The sequence below is a fragment of the Periophthalmus magnuspinnatus genome, chromosome 5 (genome assembly GCF_009829125.3).
Source record: "Periophthalmus magnuspinnatus isolate fPerMag1 chromosome 5, fPerMag1.2.pri, whole genome shotgun sequence".
NCBI lineage: Eukaryota > Metazoa > Chordata > Actinopteri > Gobiiformes > Gobiidae > Periophthalmus > Periophthalmus magnuspinnatus.
Window position 1 is genome coordinate 27,096,724 of NC_047130.1, and position 25,713 is coordinate 27,122,436.

The 25,713-nt window shown below is 38.1% G+C and overlaps 1 protein-coding gene, 1 non-coding gene and 1 pseudogene across 2 annotated transcripts in view; 2 read left to right on the plus strand and 1 right to left on the minus strand.

The window, feature by feature from the left end:
* Positions 1–12,331, minus strand: part of LOC117371592 (coiled-coil domain-containing protein 174-like) — a 60,716-nt pseudogene extending 48,385 nt beyond the window's left edge.
* Positions 6,879–7,069, plus strand: LOC117371713 (U2 spliceosomal RNA). Its single transcript, XR_004541465.1, has one exon. It is a non-coding gene; the product is annotated as a U2 spliceosomal RNA (small nuclear RNA).
* Positions 11,677–25,713, plus strand: part of plxnb1b (plexin b1b) — a 43,696-nt gene continuing 29,659 nt past the window's right edge. Inside the window, exon 1 of the mRNA XM_055221893.1 lies at positions 11,677–11,819. The gene's annotated coding sequence lies outside the window, so the exon portion shown is untranslated. The remainder of the gene's footprint in view (positions 11,820–25,713) is intronic.

A 25,713-nucleotide genomic window follows, 5' to 3' on the forward strand; every position in this document is an offset into this window, starting at 1 on the left:
CTATTACTTCACTACATTTGAGAACAGTATCTGTACTTTCTACTCAACTACATTTTTGAACAGGACTAAAAAATGTTTAGTATTTTTTTATTATTGTTTGAGGTCGGCTGAAAAGGCTGAGAGTTTATTTTTAACACGTTTGTAATTTGAGCAAACAAAAATATACAAAAAAAACAAAAAACAAAAAAAAAAAAACAGCTGGGAAAAAAAACAACAATCAATTCAGTTGTTTCTGTTGAACAAAATTCAGCACAAATCTGTTTCAAAATCACTACATTTGAAGCTTTATAAGACCTCAAAATCTGTGCAAATTACTTTTTTTCATTTTTAAAAGGGTACTTCAATATTTTTTAATATTAGTATTTTTTCTTTTTTACAAAATTGAGTACTTCTTCCACCACTGGATTTAGTAACTACTACTTAATTAATGCCAAAACTCCAAACAGTAGTTACCCGAATCATTAGCATAGAGATTGTTATCTGTGTAATCCCTCAGTCGTCCAGGTCTGATCCATAGCATATATTTTTCTTTTGCTATGATTAGAAATTGTTCATACTTTATTAAGGCAAATTAAAGTGCACTTACCATTTTCCTTCTGTGTATTACTTTCACTATTAACAGAGACTACACCACAAACTGAGACTAAAATGAAACTTTAAACAATGTCTCTAGGATGCCTTTTAAATTCACAAACAGGAACAGTAAAATAAATGAGCGGATTTACAACTTCAATTTAGAGTAATTAGGAAAGCCGTTAGCACACAGCCAGCGATGCAGTTAAACAATTAACTTTTACTCAATAAAATGGTATTTAAAATTTCACGGTGAACTTTGGTTTTCATGTCAGAAAAGCACCTGCTTGTTTCCATGGAGATGAATTTAATGCCATATTGCGGAACATTCCAGGCAAAGCAATAACATTTCCATGGAGACAAGCAGAAAAGTTACATAGCGCTCCTTTAGAACTCGCATATTTCCACAATAGAGTTAGGAAAGATTTTTAATTATAATTATACTCAGTTTCTGCTTGAGACCACATTTACAGCGTCATTACAGCCTCCCTAAAAGAGCTCCATCCACTCTGCACTCATGGTCATTTATTCCCATTAAACCCACAAATCATTTTTCAGACTCGCTCCTGGGTGAAGGGGTGAGGCAGTCAATGGACACACCCCTCTGCCCCCCAAAAAAGACTAATTAAAAACATTACAATGGTCCGCAGATTAAACTGAGTATCGTGTGGATTTAAGACAGCCATCACACAGTTACACTGGACTGCACTGCAGACCTTTTATGCAAAATAGACTTTTTATAGTTTTTAACCATGTTATAGTTGTTTCCCTTTCTCATTGATGACTCAAACATGCACGAATTTAGTGTGATTCGTGCATGTTTGAGTCATCTTTATACTCCTGTTTTAAGACGTCATTGCTGGTACACGACCACTGCTCTTAATGCAAATGTACTTCTCTACTGTGAGCTATCACTTTGAGTTGTTTTTGATGTAGTGTTTTATCCATACATTTACATTCATGTAAAATTACAGACATTACGTCCAGACAGTTACTCTTGCCTGAGTAGTAGTAGTACATTTTGATTCTTATTTGAGTAATTTCTTGGACCAGTACTTTGTACTTCTATTTGAGTAACATTATTTTAAAGTAACAGTACTCTCAAGTGAATAAATACCCCAGTGCTCTGCAAATATACTTTGAATGATAACACCATCTAGTGGATGACACTTCTATTTTACTCAAATTAATTTGTTTTCATTTTTTATTTTTTAAGGGAGGAACTGATGAGTAGATGCACACAACCAGATATGCCACTCAGTTTAAATGGTTAGTTATAATGCTAAATGAATATATAAGGTAACAACTACAACATGTTGTCATTTTTAGGATTTATTGAATGAAAGCACGATTCAGTTTGTTATTAAACCCATTCAACTAAACCAACTAAACTAACACTATTTTAACTTTCAAGTCGTATTTCTATAGAAGGACAGTATATCATCCAAACTCTGTGAAGACTCTTGGTTTTGTGGATTCCCAGTTTTCGCCTGTTCTTGCTCACCGGATGGAGGAGGCTGAGGAGGCGGAGGTTGTTGCTGCTGATAATTCAGAGCATAAATTGGCCCTTGTAGTGGAGGTGGGTATGGCATATTTGGATGTAGAAAAGGAGGAGGAGGGAAAGGAGGACAAAATCGAGCCCGTGGATACTGATAGTTCATGGGAGAAGGGTCGACTGGAGCTGACACCCCAGGAGGAAGTGGCTCGGATGTGGGGTAACTTTGAGGAGGACCTGGGGTGAATCTTGGAGGGGCAAAGCTTGGTGGTGGTACAGAAACATTTGGAGGTTGTTTGGGGAAATCTTGTACTTGTGGCATATTTGATGGCGGAGATGAAGGAGGAGAAGCCTCTGGTTTGGTTTCAGGTTGAGCTTCTGTATCTTTTGTTGATTTGAAAAGCTTTTTAGACCAGGGTTTGTCATATTTTTGGGATTTTCTTGGTCTGTGCTTGTTGGTGTCTTCGTTGAAATAAGCAGACGGAGGAGCAAACTCTGAATCTCGCTCTTTACGGCGACGGTCTTTCCATTCGTCAAACATAAATTCTGCAACAAGAAAAAAAACACAGAACAATATTATACAATATTGAATATTGACTTTATGATAATCCAACTTTACATGATCATTTGGTGAATTAAAAAAAAAATAATTACATTGCATTAGGAAAAAGTATTTTTGTTTGTGGGCATTTATGACTTAATCTCTTTGTCTTTTTTAACATAAACTGCAAAATGTATAATTTGTCTTTTAAGTTAAGTTTCTATAAATGTCGCTTCTATTACATAAAAAAATTGTTGCACATATTTTGATACATTTTCAATCAATAATCAAAATGTGTATATATATATATATATATATATATATATATATATATATATATATATATATATATATATATATATATATATATATATATATATATATATACATGTATATATTATGTAAATATTATGTATATATAATTTCTCATCTTTCTGACACCCATGGATATGTTTTGTGATTATACTGCAATTCAAATCAGCCAAACATCATGTAATAGAATACAATATATATAATGCGTTTACCTTTGCCCCTGTCCCACTCTCGCACACAGGGCACACCAGGTTTGGTGTCTCTTCGTTCCTGGATCTCCACCTCCACCTTATTCACGATGCTCACCTCCGGAACGTCCTCCTCCAATGCCTCAGCCTCCTCTTCTTCTGCTTGAGAAAGAAACACGGGGTTGGTACAAATACAAATTATTGGCATTGAGAAGAGATTTTAGAATGACATCATACTCCCAGCTGGGGCAAAAGAGACAGTTTTCCCTATTGACTACATTTTACTTTTCTATGAAACATCCAGTTACCTGATTTCTCTTGGTAACTAGACCCAAGAACAACAAAAAAAGGTTTAAACTATTTTATTTTTAGCTGCCCCATCTGTATTTACTATTACTGGCTTATAGAATGTTGTGATCTCAGAAACCAAGCAATACACCTCTATAACAGCTAATCTACTTACGTTCTTTCTCCACCTCGGCCTCCTCTTCTTCTTCTTCCGTGTCGTCAAGTTTGGCCTTCTTCTTCTTCCTCTGTCGGACTTTGGCGAGTTGGGCCTGGAGCACTCACGTTTGTTACGCTGATCCGTCGTCTGGAAACAAAAATATATCACGTAAACAAGTGGAAAATATACAAACAACAAAAGTATCAGGGCTGTAGTTGACTAAAGACATGTCCTGCCGATCGATTACTCGACTAAAAAGAGACTGTGGCAAAAGAACTAAATGACTATTTATGATACATTGTTTCCTAGTACTTTTTCTGCATAAAGACAGATTAAATTTGTGAATCGTGAATTCTGCTTTTTTACATATGAATACCAAACCATAACAAATCTTCAGCTAACTCACTCTCTAACTTCTCCTTTCTGCTGTTGTCCCATATAAATCTTTTATAATCCACCGGATCAAAACAGCTGCTTTTTGACAGTTGTAGGCATGCAGTATGTGTGTGGTTTTGATTAGCCTTTTTGGGGAGGTGAATGAACAGGGGCGTAGACAGGGGAAGACAAAGGGGTCCTAGGCCCCAGGGTTTTGTCAGAAAATATATATACAGTTTCTCTCCTTCCCTTCCTTCCTCCCTCTCTCCCTCTCTGCTCTCTTCCTCTCTCACTCACTTGGTCTCGGAGCATGTCCAAAGTATCCCTTTGTTTGCGTCGCTCCTCTTCATCGTGAGAAAAGGCGAAATACCCCACTCCCAACTCTCTCGCCTCTGCAACAAAACACAGGAAAAGATTAGTTTTTCACGGAGAGATTTTAACTTGGAACAAAAATGAATGTTTGTGTGCTTCTTACTCCTCTTCCACTATTAACATCATCTTTCACCATGTCCACAAATCTCTTCCTTCTACTCATAAGCCTTGTTTCTATGGATTTATACTCAATATCTCTCCTCTGTAGCATATTCTCTACAGAAGATCTCCCTGGTCAGCACCTTCTCCTCAGCTTCTCAGGACAAATTCAAACAGAGTAAGTTTTTGGTACTGGAAAAGCATGTATTGAAGAAGTGTGTATTCTTGGCTGGCAAGTGAAGGGGATGTCAAGTAATAAAGCTTTTTAGATGCATTATATAATTCATATATCACATCAAAAATAATAATTCATATTTCCTTTGAATATTGTCATGTAACCACCATTTTTATACTGAATGCATATATTCTTTGAACGTTGTATCCTTTTAAGTACTAAAGTTTGAGTATGGGTTTGATATACTAACACTGAAACTATTCATTAAAGTTGTATCCTTTTGAGATATGCCTAACAAGCACTATATTCTAACACTGAAACTATTCACTCATTATAACAGTCCTACTTTAAAGGCAACATTGTGAGATGTGAATTGTGGGAGACAGTGGGTGCTTTCCACAGACTCCCGTACAGAGATAAGGCTGCCGGAGTAGACTCAAGGCCGGAAAAACAGACCGGTGTGGCTCGGAGAGGTGAACGAGGCCGGAAGGAGGGATTCAAGGCGTCTACCTTCTCAACAATATTTGCATATTCATGTTGCATGTTACATTTTTGTCTTTGAGGCCAGGGAAAGGCAGACAGACCGCCTGCTGCACATTCGAGGAATAGATCATTTGACCCCGGGTACTGTATTAGATTGTAGGGGAATAAACTTTTGAAATTTGAATTGACCGAATCCAGTCGTCATTTTGATAGAACACGCCTAACACAAGGCATCTGTTCAAACCAAACCATTTCAATATATCCAAATGGCCAGACTATAACAGCACGATCAACTCAACTTGAAAGCCTCTTGGTCTCAACATTTTGTATGACTACAGTAACATTTGAAACCTTGTGCTCTGATGTCCTCATAGTGGACTAGTCCCACTGGCTTCTTCATCGCCTCTTCTTCCTCTCTCTCCCACTAATTTCTCTGCAGCTGTCGGCGCATGTCCTCAGAAAGAAGTGTTTTCTATTCATCTGGCACTTTTCTAGTACAAAAAGGATCAAAGCTTATAAAACTATACACCAAATGTATCATCTATGTTAACATATGAGTAAATACTAATGAATTATTACTTATTTAATCATAATCATAGTCTCTATATCTAACCTTAGCAGCTCTTAGAATGCAACACAAAAGTATATTGTTGCATCAACATATTGTTTAGATTATGGCGAAGACTACAAATATGTACTGATTGGAAACACATAATTTCTCTTTAATTATTCTTATTCCTTATATTAGTTAAATACCCTGTATTCAAATCCAAATCCATTCTCTGGAAACCTGGCAGGTCTTTTTTCATGCATCTTCGGGATCGTCCCAAAGAATCGACATAGTCCACCCTGAAAACACATAACAAAAAGGAATGTTCAAAGATTAATTTGTCTAACTCTGATGGCTTTATGACTTTAAAGACTAGTGAAGTTATGTTGATTTGTACACTAACAAATATATATATATATATATATATATATATATATATATATATATATATATATATATATATATATATATAACAAAAAAAATAACAATGTGCAGCCGGCTCTGTTCTGTGTAAAAAGCCGGAGAAAAGCCCGCTAGGTAATGCCAACATGTCGTTTTCTGTCGTGTCAACAATTCTGTAGCCACACTGGCTTTATCTACGCAAGTTTACCTTGGTATAAACGTATTAAAAGATTAATAATGCACATCATAATATCACATCACATTTTTAAGCGTCATTTTTTTAAATTACGCTTAAAAATTTTAATTTGCCAGTGTACAAATCAACATTTACGTGTTCAAACCTTTTGGAACAATTGCACCTTCATAACTACTCGCTTCAATACGGTTCAACAGTACAACTGAAAGGCTAGACAGTGATGCCTTGCGAACACTAGGGGGCGCGTATCACTTATTCTTGACCGGCACGTGAAGCACTTGAGCCAAATGAAACGACACAAAAGAAAAATCATGTACATCAGAAGCGACATTAACATCGTGCGCATGTACACATCTGACAAATCCACAAAGATCTGTACGTTTAATCAACTAATTTATTTTTTACGGTTTATTTAATGCTCTTCAATGTTATGTTGACAATGGCATACCACGTGACCAATAAACGCTACGATTCCACATCAAACCTAAATATCTCGTTTTCTAGCTAACTGTTTGAGTATCAAATGAGCGCATCTGAATAATTGGATTTACGTCTTCACCCTAAGTCCACTAGAGCCCGCAATATCAATACTTTAATTTCGTTGTTCTTTGCACCGTGAGTGATGGTTAGTATGGCAAAGACATATATAAGGCAGTTTCAGAGCGCCCAAGTATCGCTTCTCGGCCTTTTGGCTAAGATCAAGTGTAGTATCTGTTCTTATCAGTTTAATATCTGATACGTCCCCTACCCGGGGACCATATATTAAATTGATTTTTGGAACAGGGAGATGGAATAGGGGCTTGCTCCGTCCACTCCACGCATCGACCTGGTATTGCAGTACCTCCAGGAACGGTGCACCCCACAATTGTACAAAATATGAGCATATAGAATAGTGCAAAAACGTCGCATGCGCGACTCAAATTAACATACAGGCATTAGTATATGTTATAGGTATATTTCATAGTGCGAATAACGACCGCGAGCAAAAGGTAACGATAGGAAAGTATTAGAGCGATAATCGATATAGACGAAAGAAAATTAATGATGGAACTTTCAGTCGACTAAGATCCGAGTTTTTTATACCCGTTTGTTTCAAAGATCGAGAAGATTACTGTAAAACTGTTCGAACGATGCCAGATAAGTCTCACTCTTTTCGCCTGATCTGTGCTGATTCATGTGTTGGTTCAGTATTAATCAATATAAAAATACATACAAATTCATTCATCCATCCATCCAAATTATCAAGAGAAAGATTCGACTCTTTTAAAAACGAAATCCGGATCCAACTGTTCACGTTAAGAAACGTCAAAAGTCGTTCACGAACGTCACATAAATTTATGCTTGTTCTAATGTTTTGTTAAAAAAAATTACGGTAAACTGAGCGAACACTGTAATACCCCCATACATACAGTAGGTGGCGATAATGTACAGCATATACAAGTTCAATAATGGACACTCGTAAATTTCCCATTAAATAAACAAAGGCTACATAAATAAACTTAAAGAGACGTTCTTATATTGGGGTTATCTATCAACCAATAATTTAACAGCTACTAACTATTACATCCTTGGTTAAATCCACAGACGCTGTCATTTTTTTTTCAGACGTGTCCTGTGCTCAGGTCTCTGCACTGGCTCCTGTGGCTCAGAGAATAGACTTTAAAGCAGCTCTGCTTGTCAACAAGTCTCTCCATGGACCAGCACCAAAGAACATCTTCCACATGTTAGTGCCACATGAACCATCTCACACTCTGAGGACTTCAGGGACTGGCCTCCTGCTGATGCCCAGAGTCAGGACTAAACATGGGGAATCAGTGATTCAGTTTTATGCAGCTAAAACCTGGAATAGTCTTCCTGAAGATGTGAGACAGGCCTCTACTTTGACAATGTTTAGATCCAGGCTCAAAACAGTTATGTTTAGCTGTGCATATGACCGAAAGATTTTATTCTGCACTTTTCTGTTTTAATGTTAATTTTATGATGATTATTTGTGATTATTTATGTTTTGATTTGTGTGATTTTAATGTATTTCTTATTCTGTAAAACAATTTGAATTACTTTGGGTATGAATTGTGCTATACAAATAAACTTTGCCTTGAGTGCTTCATGGTTTTTGTGTCAGTCGTATAAAGTTGTTTATTATTGTGATGTTTCTGTAATATGTCACACACAAAATTTTGATATGGTGACAGGGCTCTAGACTATGAGTAGATTTTGAGACTTGAGCCTTATTGTATTAAATTAAAATGGTGTCAAGTAAATAACAGTTACCTCTTAATGAAATACTACTGTAAAACACTGATTCGTGTAAAAGTATAACCTCACCATTCCTCATCTGGATTTTCGGGAGCAGGGATCGGTAATGTGCTTTCTCTCTCTTCCTCTTCTTTCCTTTCTCGCTCTCTCTCTCTTTCTCCCTCTGTCTCTTCTGTTGCACAAGAGTTTTCTTCTTTTTGTCAATAAGTGATGAATCTGAGTGAAGTCAACCAAAAACAGCCCCTCAGTCTCCTCATCTGACATGAGATACACATGGTGTAGTTTTACAGTGAAAATTTAAATAAAAATAATTATTCAAGACATGCATCTTGACCTACCTGGTAAATCTCCTTTGGACATTTGCTCGTACAGCTTTGCCTTTTCTTCCAATTTACGCCTAGAGAGAAGACACAAGACTTCTGAAAATCCATCTATTATCAATATAGCTTATAGTTGAGATTATTTAGAGCACGATCATACAATGAACAAAATTGTAGATTAGCAATATTGTACAATGACCCAGCATTCATCAGATTTGTCAAAAATATCCAATACTTTAGCTCGAAAAGGAACGGGATGAAATACTTTATAATCTCCAACCCCTCATCACTTTTTTCAATGTAATACCAGTAGTGTAAAGATGAAATTCACCAGGGACCAAATCTGTGCATTTCCTATACAAAAAAAGACTATGGTGGCACTCCCACTTATCTAGGGGGAAAAAAATACTGTCCAGAGAAGGTTGGAGGATCAAATTAATAGTGTATGATTTTCACTTGCTATATCCCATGATTTAAAGAGTAATCAGACACCTAAGTCAGAGCCTTCTTCCCCCATAAACAAAGCTGAAAAGGTGCTCCAAAAGTGAGTAGTTCCTCACAGGTCTTGCAGGCTCGGGGGCAGGGTCTGGAGGTGACTTCTTACTATTATTTCCACATAGTACCCTCACATAATAGTACTCCCACATTTTTATCAGCTAAAACACATACAATGCAGTAATCATATTTGAGAAATTTGTAATAATAACAAAATAATGCAACATACTGTAATAATTTTTCCCAAAGCAAATAATAGTCAGAATGGCCAACTAACCTAATTAAAACTCATGATTATGGGCTTCTGTAATGTATAATTATTTCCCAAATTCTCTACTCACCTTGCAGCACTGAGGTGTCCTGCTCCTCTGCCAACTGCTCTGCATCTTTCTGAGCTCTGGCTGAAACGCCTGGATTTTGTTAAGTCCACACAGAAGGCTTCTATTAGACCACAACAGCAAAGACAATCTGTTTAGCAAGGTTAGCTTACGCTTATTATACCTATGCATCAATTATTAATGTTATACTTGAGTTGTACCTTAGTAGGAACTTTCTCTTTGGCTTTGCTTCCAGCTCCACCACTTATTTGAGCAAGTTTTTCTTGCTTAAACTGCCCCTTTTTCTGTAAAATTCAGCTTTTAGGTCCACCAGCTGAAGAATAAAATGTATTCATTAACATATAACAAATATTTAAATACAGAAAAGTAAACTGGAATGGAAACTGCCCATGGCTCTGTTACCATGTTGATATTAGCACTGTTAGCATGTTAGCATCACAATAGCAACTCTGATATTATTCCGTTTTATAATTGTGTCAGGAAATTAAATGGACATATACTTTTAGCCACATCTAAAGCGACTCTATGGAACTTACCGACGAGGCTGTTACGGAGAAGGGTTTCTTTTTATCCAAGTTTATTTTGGGTGTTAAATGTTTTCACTGCTCCATTAGGAATCCCTCACAGTCTTCTTCTGCAGCGCCTTCTGCAGTTAGGAAGTGCTATCGCCACCAACCGGTCAACTGGAGTATTGTTTCATGTGGCAATGGGCAAAGGCTATTAGTGTGTTTTTTATTTCTATGATTGTAATACAAACAAACAAAATATATACAATCATTATATTAATAACGTATTTGTCATAAATTGTATTTACATTTTAATAAACATTTGCATAGGTCTCAATCTGATTCAAATATATACATTTAGCACAGAGCTGACCAAACTACTACACATTAACTTAGGCCTGGGACCAAAATATAAGGTCTATCTCTCACCAGTTTGTTTGATACAGACGTTATTACGTTACTATGTAGAGGTTTTCTAGCAGTAAACTGAACAGCTTATGGACCGGTTTATCTATCATATCCATGTGTTTCAGAATGATGAGAAATTAGGACTGTAGGCTGTTGCCATAGCCTTTAACAATTTAAAATACAGTATTTGTTTTGAATGGGGGAAAGTCCTTAACATGTTGCAAATAACAAGCAGCTGAAACCTATGAATAATCAAGCTTGGAACCAAAATATTAAGGTGATGTTAAAATTTTCAATCTAAAGTATATTATCTAATTATACTCAAATCAAACCAAATAATAACGTATGAGTACTAAATCTATGGTAACATATCATCAAAAACATATCTGGAGTTGGGTTGTGTTTCATTCACTCATTAACACAACATCACAGACTTTGAGCTGTTTTCAAATGGCACTTTAGCGCTTATCTGAGTCTGCCGCTAGGGGGCAGCAAATGCTGATTTTTCTGTCCCGTCTGCTTTGTCTGTGCATTCGTCAGGAAATAACCTACAATTCAAATATATTTAGAGATAGCAACAGATGTGTGGGTGGACAAAGGTTAAAAACACAGACTACAAATTTTCTACTGAAATATATATATTTTTTATCAATTAAAACCTCGCATATTCCTTCAGGAAGTGCAGAAAAGTTTGCCTACGTTATCTGTTTGAACATGTTACATTTGCCTTGGACAGAGGGGGGCATTAATCTAATAGTCTGGTATCTAACGCAGTATAGCGATATGATATGCCGATGATAACCGATGGTCCCTGAATGCCGCATGAAACATTTTCCTGATTCCTGATTTTTTTAAATTTCTTTTAATTTTTTTAATTTTTGGGCGGGAGCAGGGGGGAGCGGGGCGGGAGCAGGGGGGAGCGGGGCGGGCTCTGAGCTGGGCCGGGGGGCTGGACCTGGATGAGACTGGGCAGGAGCAGGGCGGGCTCTGAGCTGGGTCGGGGGGCTGGACCTGGATGGGACTGGGACCTGCTTGGAGATCTCAGCACAGTGGGCAAACTCTAGGCGAAGTCTTCTCTTTTTGTTGAACAGTTCTGCAACACTGTGTGCATAAGGGAAATACTAAGTTTGTGACTCGCATATATTTGGACTACTCATCACAAAAACTGGCGTGCTCCAGGACCGGGACAGGCGCTGTGAACTGACTGAGCCCCGAACGAAGAGGAAAAGCGTGCTCGCGTCGCGGTGTGGAAGAGCGCAGCAGCGGCTCACCGTCTGTGCGCGGGGCAAGGTGAATGACTCTCTCTCTTCAGACTTCCCAGTTGGTTTTGGTAATAATTCCACTACGCACACTTCCGTTTGAAGCTGGTTTGCATTACATTTCAAGGGATTTTCTGCAACCAACCTCTAAACAGGTTGGTTACATTGGAAAATCGCAAAAGTGCAGTAGTTTTCTCTTGGAGCTTTAGTCACCATACAATCCCAGCGAACACGCGGCTCGTTTGATTGAGCCATTCTAATAACATTATGCTGCTGCTGGCACACTGTAGGAACTGTGCTCACAGCTGAAAAATGACCTGTAAAGTCTGGGAAAAGTTGTTTTCCTGCCAGGCACTTTGGATCGTTTAATTGGCGGTAGTAATGAGAGACATTTGCTTAACATTGAGCCTACCCTGGGTTTGTGCTTCACTGTGCTTATTTAGAGTCTCTTAATTTTGTAAGTAATTGTGTTTCAGAGCTGTTGCCTTTGCCATTAGCCTAATTATTAATATTGATCCAAAGTTCATACATCCCATACCTCATGATTTCTTTACTCCTGCATAGACTTGGATGTATGCATTTGACTTTTTTCAATAACAGGATTCTGATTTTAGGATTTGCATTGGTGCATGGTTTGGTATTGGACCTAAATTGTCCAATTCATAAACTGTCTGGGCTGTAGTGGGCTACTCAGCACTGTATTTCAACTGGTGCAGCCTAACCAAAACTTTTTCCACCACCATCCAAACTAATCCCACTCCAGATCCTGCCCACAATCACAACCTGCGTGCTGTTATTTCAATCAGAACTGACTCACTTCTGGGCTACACAGTGTGAGAGAAACATACCAAATGTAATCAGACTGGAATTAACTAAAATTTGAGTTGCTTTGTACATTAAGTTTTGGTCTCAGACGGTATAATCAGTGCTAAAATAGACATCTGCAGGTTTTGTTGGACAACTATAGCTATGTTTACACACTGACTAGACAACAGCACTGGGAGTGGTCCCTTATTGTATTGTTGAAGCAGACAGGCAGAATTGAATGCATTTTGAAATAGCATCAAACAAAGATGGCTGGTATCAAGTCTCATTAATTGATAGTTATGAAACCTGTTATTTGAGGATTTTGAAGACTGAAGTCATAGCTCCTGATATGGTAGACTTTGACCTCAAAGTGTCTGTATTAGAGAATACATCTGTCCTTGAAAGTTCTGCTCCATTAAAAAAAAGCTGTTTGCATAACAAATCCACACACATTTGTTTTAAAATGTAATATACTTCCAGTGTGACTCCAGTTGCTTGCCACTGAGATTGGAAACATGAACTCAAAGATATGTGTAGTGTAAGTCCTCGGTGAAAGTGCAGCCTGGAGCCATTGTTGAGTGCTGACAAGTTCTCCTGAACACAGAGGTTTTATTCTGTCTGCGTCCGATCTGTTTTCCTGAAAGCTGATTGGTTCAGTGCCTTTCATTCCTTGCCTATTGAGTAAATGTGAGGGACAAAACTATATCGTCCTCTGAACCAGGGTAGCAGGAGTTCAGAAGTACATTTGACACACAAACCCAGTTAAATTAATCTCATAACCTTTTAATCCTCTACACGCTATGAAAGCTCATTTAATACACCTCTTTTACTGGTATACGCCGTTTACACAGTGTGGCCTGAAAGCAGTCACATTTTATCCTAATACGACAACGTTTCTTATCTAATGAAAATATAGCCATAGGCAAGTTGGCCTGACTCCTGCTTATTCCTGTCTAGAGACTTTCTCAACAGTCATTCCCAGTACCCAGTTAGTTCAGTAATGACATTTATTCACATATATTCACTCTCACGTTCATGAACTATAGGGTCCTTTTAGAGACAGCAGAGCCTCATGCCATCCTCTGAGAGCAGGATAGGCTCACGATGTGGACGTTGGATCACTATTTAGACAGATTAACAGCCCATTTAATTAAGTCGCTCCGCATTAACTCTGCCTTATTTATCTCATCAGATGTGGGCTTTTGCAGGTCAAATGATGGATGACCATAATAAGAAGCAAGCAATGCTCATTTATTTAGTAAAAAATAGATCAGAATGCTGTAAGATTCCTAAGGAGAATGATCTTGTGATATTTTTCTTTTTTTCTTTTGTGACCAATTTGGAAGCACTATAGTTTACATGCAATAATCATAATAACTTTAATGTAACTAATGTTTTTTACTGAAAACAATGCATAAGCAATACTTAATAATCTATAAAGCGTAATGAATAGATGTGTGTATATTTTCTTAGCACTTGTGGGAATAAAGTTTTAATATTGGAGCTGTGGAGGGTCGAGCAAGTTACTTCAATGAGTCATTATAGATGAATAACTGAGGTGTTTTATTTTGCTATTTATTTGTTGCAGATCATGTTTGTGTTTAAAACTGTTAAAAAAGAGGTAGATTTAACCAACCACAGGAACATCTAAACTCTCAGATAGGCCTGTCATAACACATTTTGAAGCATGATATATGACTACAGAGGAATATTTAGATAAATGATGATATTGAAACAGCTTAATGCCACTGAGAAAAAAGCAGGATAATCTCAGTAAACCATATTTTGAATATACGGTATCATTAAGAGGCATGAGCGGCTACAACTAAATAGCAGTAGTAACCAATAATTAGCTATAGAAGTTATTATCCCCTTTATAGCTCAAATTTTTATCTTATTACAAAACATTGCAAAAATCTCCCCACTATTGAAAATGAATTGTGCATATGATAAATATCAAGCCCTAAAATATACTGTTCCAGCTTTAATATATGGAACGATAAGTTGATATAGTAATTATTGTCACAGGCCTACGGCCAAAAGAAGCAGTAACCTGCACACTAGCAGATATTTAGCATGATATTAAGACCGATTTGCTATAAGTCCTGGGAGGTATGCCCGATTAGTGTAATCGATTATTTGTTGTGGGACGCCTTATGCCTGGCTGGGGAAGGCAAGTTTATTTGTATAGCACAATTTGTATACAAAGGGCTTTACAGAATAAGAAAGACATCGAAATCACACAAATCAAAACATAAATAATCACAAATAATCATCATAAAATTAACATAAAAACAGAAGAGTACAGAATAAAACCTTTCAATCATATGCACAGCTAAACAGAACTGTTTTGAGCTTGAATTTAAGTAGAGGCCTGTCTCACATCTTCAGGAGGATTGTTCCAGGTTTTAGTTGCATAAAACTGAAACGCTGATTCCCCATGTTGAGTTCTGACTCTGGGCACCAGGAAGAGGCCTGTCCCTGAAGTCCTCAGTGTGTGAGATGTTTAATATGGCACTATGAATCACACTGACCCCTGTGGGATTCTGCACCGCCAAAATCTCAAATCCTAAGCTTTCAACATGATGCATATTTACGACTGTTGCTTGGGATAAACTTAACCACAACCAATCAGAGCAGACTGTGCGAGGCACCCGTTGTGTAGTGATGGGTCACATGTGCCTAAAATTTTGTCTGGTGCAACTAAACATTTTCCTTGGGCACACTGGTGCACCTGACAGATCCTCATCACATCCCTTCTCCTGTGTCCTCTTGCCTCATTATAAATGTAGATTAAATACTATAGAACACACGATTGTTTTAATTGACAACTAAAAGAAAAAAACATTCATTCACTCGCTCTGCCCTCAGCTCTGTACAGACCGCTATATATATATATATATATATATATATATATATATATATATATATATATATATATATATATATATATATATAAAAATTATGATGGCTTAACTAAGCGGTGGGTTTTGGTGCACCCAAAGAAAATCTTACCCACCAGAAAACCCAACTCAAACTGTTATTCTGCTATTCTTAAACTGCAGAATTAATGGAGGAAACATAGAGTAGATTTCGGCAGCATTATGTAGCCATTTTGGCACAAAAAAAAATCTGCTGTTTACTCGCGTGATCTGCAGCCATCCATAGAAGGGAATAGCATGGTCCCTCAGAGCGGCACTTTGTTGTGATGACGTTTACTGCGGCATATTGTCCAGGGGCAGAGGGGAGTTAACTCTCATTGATACTTTACAGTGACATCACACTGGGGGTGTTCTACATACATCTCTATGGTGGAATGTTCAGCAATTACCATGGAGACACAATGCAGACATTAGCAAATATTGCCAAAATATTTTAATATGTCTGAAGTCTGAAAACGGAAAAAGGTTGTGACTGTAATTTTATGTGTGAGAGACTTATTTAACAGAACAAATCAGCTCATCTTTTGTAGTTCCAGCTAAGTCAGACTTTAATCTGAACTTTGTTTTAACACAGTCTCATTATAAAGAACTAAAGCTTCAGACAGAGCTGTGTCTACTGTTAGCACCACGCCCTAGGGAATGTTGATGATATCAGCTGCAAAGTATCAATTGGACCCTGCAATTTTGCAACTTGGAAGTCAGCTGACTTGTTTCATTTATTAAGTAATTTTAATTAAATCAATATTGTGATTGAAAACATCAAATACAGCATAATGATCCACAGGCCTCCTATATTATAACTATACTCACAAACCAGCAAAATCTCTTACTCACAATATGCTGCAAAACGTTTCTATACTAGGCCTATCATTTATTTTTGTTTTGTTTAGTTTTGACTTAATGACAGCATTTTGTCACAGATCTTCTTACATTTTTTTAGCTGATTCTTTGGTATCTTAGATAAATATTTATGGAGTCTCTTGAAGTTCCCTTTAATTGCTCTGTCCTGTGCCTGAGCCTCTCTGTCATTACTGATGATGGTTACAGCAACACACTGACTGGTTGGACACCATAGCAAGAGATGTCTGGACATTTATATGAATCTTCACCTCTATGTTAACATCGGTGGAGAGTGGACTTGGATACAAAATTACCAGGGTATTTCATCATCAGTGAATTGTAAATGTGGACTGTTGTTGTGACAGGATGGCCACAAAATCGGCATAAAAACCTGCCGAGTCAACGGGTTTGCTGTGGAGGCCCTAATGAGAAAATGAGCAGTGTCAAAGTTTGAAATGCCAGACTAATATCCATCAAAGAGCCTGGCAAAGTGAAAATGACAAAAAAATGTTCCTACTATGAGAACTGCTTATTTTGTGAAAAAATTTCTGGGACAGTAGTGTTTTGTTGTAGAGTGATTGTATAATTAATGGCACATTTTACATCCGCTGACTGTTTATCAATTGTACAATTATTTCCTTGAAGCAATGATAGTTTTCACATTTAACTCTTTGGACAAAATTTGGTGACCTGGTGCCATTATTGATTTGTGCAAAATCAATAATGCTCTAGAGAGCATTTTTGTGTTGTCCGCTTTTCAAATTTCATTTAATTTATGAGCCCTAAATCCATATCTGACTAGAAAATGCTTAGATAGCAGTCTAAATGTTAGGAAAGACTGACTGAAGTGTTGTAAAACTTTGGTGCTCAATACTTGTATATTGAATACTTTCATTAGTGCTTGTCCAAAAAATGTTGTCAACTGGGTAATTTCTTGGATTCCTTTATAAAACTGCAATGGTTCACTCTATAGCCATAAACTCAACACCACAATGAAGCCTCAGTATTTCTGGAATGAGATTTAAAAAGAGAGTGGTCAGGTTTATCCCGGTTCTTTGAAAGAATCATCCTGTGTTATTGTGTACCCACCCACAAAACTTTTCAGACGTCAGCGCATATTTTTCTAGTATTAAATTTGATTTTAGATTTGTTAACAGCAATGGAATGGGCTTAATGACAACAATAGTTCAAGGTAATGTGGGGATACTCTGTCATTTCTATGTAATGCAACCAATTATTGAGCTCAGAGGCAACACTCAAATAAGACCCTTTAAAATGACACATGTATAAATTGTTTATTGTGTTAGGGTAAAGTTCTGCATAAATATAAGTATCAGTCATAGTTGGGGACAATAACTGGTATTGAGGTATATGCAGTATTAAAATGCCACAGTATCAATATATATTTAACTGGGTCTGTGGAAAAGGCAGCGCTCCTCCAGTAGTGCAGTTTTAGTCCCTTAAAGTGCTCTGTATCCTCCACTCCCTGCTGGACCCTCGCTTTCTGCCCGCCTTGTACCGGGCCGCACCACGGAGCACCCACGCACAGTTAAGAGCTAACCTGCTAGTCTTTATGTTAAAAGTAGGGCTGAACATATAATTGTTGATTTAAAAAAAAAAAAATTCTCTGAATATTTGATTTTTGATTCAATTTTGAATTTTTCCCCCGTCCACAAAAGATATTCTGCAAGCTACAAAAAAATGTCAAAACTGAAAAGATATATTTATAAATAAGATGAAACAAACTATTGCATTAAACATGTACTCCCATCTTGCTCGCTTCTGCACATTTTCCTTTTTCAAACTTGTCCAAATGGCTCAGAGGATAAAATGCTACTCCTACATGCACTTTGTTTGGCTTCTCGCTGTGCCAGATGCGCACAGCTGCATGACGCGAGCATGAATGTTGTATTCATATAAACCCACGCAGGTAATTGATGAACAGAAGCACATATAATTGTATTTGTCAAACTACATATCAAAAGCCACAAGTGTTTTCCCAATAATATGTTTGTTAATAATATATTTAATAATATTTAAATCTATGTGTGCCTATCCTAGTGTACCTAACTGATCTGTGTTTCACCAAATCTCTGCAAACCAAAGTAGGACAACCAAACGAGCAATACACTTTTTTAAAGTAAGAAGTCCCATGTTTTCAGTAAGCATTGTGTGTTTCATTTTTGTTCTTATACTGTGTTGGTTTTATTGGAAAGCACTTTGGTCACCTTGAGTGTTGTGAAGGGCTCTATAAATAAAGTTTGATAGTTTGATTGATAAAATACGTAACGGTATGACGGTATACTTTGATATTTTTGGTCACATTTATCATACAGTAGAAATTTCCATCCAATCCTGTCCCTAATCGTGGTGATCATTCCACCTAATGGATAATTCAATTGCCCAGTATTCCCTGTTTTAAATGCGTCACCAAAAAAAACCAAAAAACAGTACAACCAGAGCCAAAAGTACAAAACCTTTCAAGCAAATGTGATATAAGTGTAGTGGTATCATAAGTGTGGTACTTTGAGAACATGTCAATATGAAGTATCAGTTGCCTGTTACCCAGTTGACAAAATAGTTATTTAAGCACTTTAAAAACATAGATCACCTTATAATATGTGTAACTTCAATATTGTCAAGGTTGTACTTTCCAGTGAGGTTGATCAAGGCACTGACGGCATTAGACACAGCAACGCTTTTCCACTGCTGTTTTTCAGACTGAGGGAAATGCCACCATGTTCTTTATCTGTCTCCTCCATAGGTTTGTATGGCAGGTTCTCTTCCCCACAGACCCCCAACCATTCTCTCAGCTGTTGATAAAGAGAAGTGCTGGTCCAGCCTCCTTTGTGTCTTTTGTGAGAAGCAGTTTGAAAAGGCCAACCAACCAGAGCGAGGCAGAGGCCTTGGTGAGAGACGTCCTAAGACGAGGGACGAGAACAACTATGCTTGTTGGGCATTTAAATTGGGAATATGCAAAACAGGTTAACCATATTTGTGATTTATTTAGTTTATATGCATCCATTTTGAATATTTAGTCCCATTTATTCCTTTGTTACTACTATGGTTGTCAGAAGTATCGATTAGTATCAGGTATCACAGATATAAGGCCACATGGTAATATAGAAAGTAAGAAAGTTCTACGATTTAATGTTGAAAATTACATTCTATTGTCCAAACAAAGAGTTTTTTTTATCATCATTGTAGTATCTGGATCAGTACTGAGAATCTAGATCGTAATCGAGTTTGAAATTTTAGTATCGTGACACCAACATCAAGTTGAAGGAAGCTGCCAACAGATTTCATGCTGGACTTCACTCACTTTATAAAAATCCTGTATTTGTTTTCCTAACTTCAAGGTCTGGCTTAGACTATATTAAACCTGATTTGTTTTGGCCTGACATTAAAGGTAGTGCTTGAAATGACTAAATCTGGCGCAATAGTGCTGGTAGTCTGGGAAAAAACTTGCAATATATAATACAAACCTTATATATAAACCTTGTTATGGGATTTAATTTCTTCTGCACTGTGTTGTTTATGCCCAAGCTTCACTAATTGTATCTATCCAGCTCAAGATACTGTGCTGCGTAAGACTCTTGTATGGACATTTCCTCTCTCATGGTCCCTCTGCACCTCTGAATGAAGATAATTTGATCCCATAGAAGTTCCTCTAGTCCCAGTGCCACATTGACCATCTTGTGGGTCGACTGAGGCTCAGGTCGGTTCCCGGCCCCACACACACCAGTGCAATCAATAGCATAATTCTAAAATGGCAACGGTCCGAGTGTTGCTAAGTGGTAACCATGCAAGCTCTTTTTGAGAACAGTGAGGGCTCAGTTCGCAGAGTAATGCCCTTTTCTTACCACTGCACCCCTAAATCCAACCCCCCTCTTTCTTGAAATGCCTGTGGGGAGGGGGCCAGGGCCTGGGAAATAGGGGGTTGCTATGGAAAGCTCAAGATGAATGTTGGACAAGCGTGTCAAAAGTTCGGGACCTTGGCTGGCTTTTGGCGCACTGCAAATGTTAAGGGACAATGTCACCTCCTAAACTTCTGCCAGAGTGTGGTATGCCGGTCCCCCCATGGAGCAGTATTGGCCTTTTTAAAATGATTTAGTGCCTTCACTCTAATAAGCAATGGTGCTAAATTGTCCCAGTGTCAGGACAGTATTATATAACAGGTTTCATATGGCGTTGATAAAAGAAGAGCCAATTGACTGTTCTTTTATCAACGCCATTAGAAAAATAGTTTGTCAAATTCAAAATAACATGCATATTAGTAGATTTTCTTCCCTCTTTAAACATTATGTTGGTCAATTCTAATGAATTCTGGAGAGGAAGGCCAAAGATGCATCTTTTAGAGTTGTTTCATGCTGGTTCAAGCCTGCGCACAGTGAACACACATAACACTGCAGTTGCAGTTCCACTTCATTCTAGATGTGGGAAAACTAGTACAAAAACTCTGTAACTTGCGTCATGCTCCTTTAACTAAGCGGTAATGTTGAATGTATCTCTTTTGTTGCTCTTGTATGGAGAACTAGATGGACTATAAGCCACAACCTGTCACTCATTTGTCTCCTACTTCCTGTTTTATTGTTATTCCCTTAACCTTCTCTTTGATGCTCTCTCATTTGATCTTTTGATGCTCTGGCTACTCTTCCATAATGCATTTCCACTATAGTAGTTTAAGTCGGACATATCACCTGTGTTTTTCTTGGTTGTGGTTGATTAATTTTAGGTTCAAGAGCATAAGGGGTCAAATTTATTAAGTCTACATTCAACAGTCTTCAGTCAGGGCTCTCCACAACTATTAATTAAACTCCTCCTGGCCATTGTCCTGTAAAATTAATAGATGCATTGGTGCAATAATGCTGCTAAGCTTAGGTGTTGTATCGCCAGGATGTCTCAAAGTCTGCCTGTTGTAGTTAATAATATCCAGACTGCAGCATATGTCCTTTGTTTTGCATAGTAATGGTCATCAAGTGACTTAAAAATGTATGTTATTGAAAAATAATACTGTTGTAGAATAAACTGAAGTAGTCTGAGAGTTGTAAAAAGAGACATGACACTGAAGTTGTAACGCAGGACATGTTTATTTAAAAAGAATGCTTTGACAATGTGTGTGATCTGGCCCTAGTTTGTTGTGTCGGTGTTGTGCTCTGTATCCGGCCTGGATCGACATCTGTATTGTGGACCTATAAGTCTGACACACTTTCCAAAGACTGGTGGAGTTTTATCGATTATTCACTGTCAGATGAGCTTCTGCTTTGACCACTGTTGTCATTTTTTGCATGTTGTTCAGTTACTATGGTTCATATTAGTTTAGAGAATTATTATTGATTTGACACTACTTAAGGCCGATGTTTGGAAAGTACATTTTTCTGACTTTTTTTGCAACAATAATTTACATACAGTTGAACATTTAGTTTGTAGTCGACCAAAGGGACAGTTGGGGTCCAGTGAATGTTGAACAGGCTGCTGGGCACATGTGAAGGGATTATGATTATAAAGCATGTCTCTGGAGCTGTGATGTATAGCCAACTCCTTCATAATGTTCTGTTATGGACTCGCTGTCAGCTGTCAGACCAACTGCAGACAACAACACATGCTTCTTTTACCAAGTTATATTTTTATTTGATAGGCTCATGTGCTCTGCTATACAAACTGGTATACTATAAAATGTATGTCAGTAGACCTTTTACAATTTGGTCTGTACCTTCTGGGCCCAGACAGTTCAATTGCAATTGTGAATAGATAATTAAAATGAGCAGTGAGGCAGACATAATGAGAGCTGTTTATTTCTGTGAAAAAAGATACAATAGGCTATTTGAGTGTAGTTGGCAAACAGTGTTTTTAAAAAGTCCCCAAATATTTTCTGACAGTAATTTTATTTCTATCAAACGTAAAAAAAGTGAAAAAAGTAAAAGAAAAAAACTATCCTTCTGCTTTCATCTTGACAAAGGAATCCAGTTTTTGTTTTGAGTGGAATGTGGAAACATGGGCAGTAAAGCAGGACGGAATCGGCAGCACATTACGGCCCAGCGCCTAACCCTAAACCGGGGGAGAGCCGTGGGACTTAATTACAGTGCGGAGGGCCCAGGCGTTCTGTCAGTGGGAGTCTGCAAACCAACAGTTCCTCTGAAAGGTTGGTAAAATGTTCAAAATAGTTTGGTGTCCATGGTTTTAAATGGGGCTTTGGTTTGGGTTAAATATAATACTCCTGTAAAACTTTCTCTCAGTACAATCTGTATTGTGCAGCACTCTCAGAATGAAGTTGGATATTCTTCTAGACGATCTGATCTACATTTTTTCAGCTGCTGATATCTGATATTCATGAGAGAAACTCTCAGTCAACTTAATTAAAAGTTCCATGAGTAAAGTTTAGTTTGAAACAACAGCAATGTTTTATAGTGAAAGTTTGGTTGCATTTTGGCTGCTTTTTCACTGGATTTGACTTGGCTGAGTGACAGGGGATGTCACCAGTTGTGGCATTTTACACTCTTTAACAATGCAGTGCTCCACTGGCTTTGACTGCAGCACTACTATAGCCTTGGGCATCAAACTGAAGGAGATGCAGCCACTGTAGAGCTGCGAGAGAGACAGATGAGCTGATCATTTTGTGGGGGCTCATTTACAGGCACGGCCCTTCCTACAGGGCAACAGGAAGTACTCGAGTAGGCAGGCAGGCCTATGTGTCAGTGATACTTTCAGCTTACACAACCCACCTTTCAAACCTCATTTTAATAGATTTCCCACTAACATGGGTAAAAGCTTAAGCATTAGCTTTAAGAGTTGTCAGATGATGATTCTGTCACCTTTGTGACCCAGTCTAGAACAATTTACCATTTCATTGTTATTATAAGAATTTTAGTTATTGTCCCTGTAACCCTCAGTCGTCCAGGTAAGATTCATTATATAAGAAAGATTCAAATCTGTCAACAGGACAAAAAGTTGTTGGCGTGAAGACGTTTTGCTCCTCATCTAAGCCACTTCTTCAGTCCTGGTCAGATTGCTGGTGAACACTGCCTTATATCTATATGAAGGGAGGAGCTAACTACACTGAAACTAACACATCTACTGTTTGCACTACACTGGATGGAGTACTCCATCCAGCATGCCATCCAATGGAGTATTGGATGGAGTACTCCATTCAGCGTACTGGATGCAGTACTCCATTCAGAGTACTGGATGGAGTACTCCATTCAGAGTACTGGATGGAGCACTCCATTCAGAGTACTGGATGGAGCACTCCATTCAGAGTACTGGATGGAGTACTCCATTCAGAGTACTGGATGGAGTACTCCATTCAGAGTACTCCATTCAGAGTACTCCATTCAGAGTACTCCATTCAGAGTACTCCATTCAGAGTACTCCATTCAGAGTACTGGATGGAGTACTCCATTCAGAGTACTCCATTCAGAGTACTCCATTCAGAGTACTCCATTCAGAGTACTCCATTCAGAGTACTGGATGGAGTACTCCATTCAGAGTACTCCATTCAGAGTACTCCATTCAGAGTACTCCATTCAGAGTACTCCATTCAGAGTACTGGATGGAGTACTCCATTCAGAGTACTGGATGGAGTACTCCATTCAGAGTACTGGATGGAGTACTCCATTCAGAGTACTGGATGGAGTGCTCCATTCAGAGTACTGGATGGAGTGCTCCATTCAGAGTACTGGATGGAGTGCTCCATTCAGAGTACTGGATGGAGTGCTCCATTCAGAGTACTGGATGGAGTACTCCATTCAGAGTACTGGATGGAGTACTCCATTCAGAGTACTGGATGGAGTACTCCATTCAGAGTACTGGATGGAGTACTCCATTCAGAGTACTGGATGGAGTACTCCATTCAGAGTACTGGATGGAGTACTCCATTCAGAGTACTGGATGGAGTACTCCATTCAGAGTACTGGATGGAGTACTCCATTCAGAGTACTGGATGGAGTACTCCATTCAGAGTACTGGATGGAGTACTCCATTCAGAGTACTGGATGGAGTACTCCATTCAGAGTACTGGATGGAGTACTCTATTCAGTGTAGTGAAGACTGCAGTGAGAGTTATATTGAAGAAACAAAACAGCCCCTCCATAAGAGAATGCACCAACACTGCTAGAGCAGCCTGGGACCCCAATCTGCCGTACACCTCCATCTTAAAGTGACTAACCACTCCTTAGATAATAAGATACAGATCTAAAAGATACAGAGCCAAAAAAAGACATTATTGAAAGGGGAGTTGGAGGCAATTTTTGTTAGGAAAGACAATCCATCTTTGAACAGGAATGAGGGGCTTAAACATCATCTATCTCCTATTTATAACTTCCATCGTCAGGCCGAACTCTAAACAAGGACAACAATAGAGCTAGCCAGTATGCTAATAGGTGTGAGAGCACCCATTAGGAGAGACTCAGGCACAGTTCACAGGGTAGCTCAATAGACCTAGCCAACAAACAGAAACTGTAAACAATAAGTGTGGTAGTTTCAGTGTAGTTAGGCCTTCGCTTCAGATAGATATAAGGCAGTGTCCGCCAGTAATCTGACCAGAACTGAAGAAGCGGCTTGGATGAGCAGTGAAACATCAGCTTTGTCCAGTTGACAGATTAGAATCTTTCTTTTACTATGTTATGTAATTTATTGACATTTCTTGATCTGGTAAGACATCGGTCAGTGTCATGTAAACTGTACTGGATGGAGTACAGTTTACATGACATTACAGGAAACAGGCGGATGGAAGATGGATTTCAAAATTGTGATGATGATTGCACAGCTTTTGCACTGGAATAGATTTAGCCATGTAAGCAACAAGTGGTTATTTTTGACAAGTCGAGATAAAATTATACTTCTCTTGTACTTGTTCAGCTGACACAATTCTATTTTCTATATGCATTGAAATCTACTTGGAAAACTGAGGATTACACAGGCAAAAATGCGAAAGATCATTTAAAAAAGGCAAAGTCAAGTCAGTGAAATATAATTTACACCCATGAGCCTGTGGTTATGTGTTTACTGAAATTAATATTAGTAAGCTATGGTGTGTGTTACAGTTTGGCAGGTTATCTGAGGCCAGAGGTTACAACTGAATCTGCACTCTCAAGGCCTTCTTAATACAGGACTAAATGTGAAAAATCTATGAGTTTAGGTTTTAGCCTGTTCCTTACTCTGGGGATCAACCACAGAACAAGACCCAGCAGGCCCAGAGAGAGGAGGAGGAAGTGGAGTAACGCTTTTCTTCCCACAGGGCCGATTGTAAAAGCCACTCTTAGGTTGTTCTTTTAGGGCAGATTTTTAGCGTAGCGGGAGTTCTATGGGAGGGGCAGTGATAAAACATTCGTTGATGGA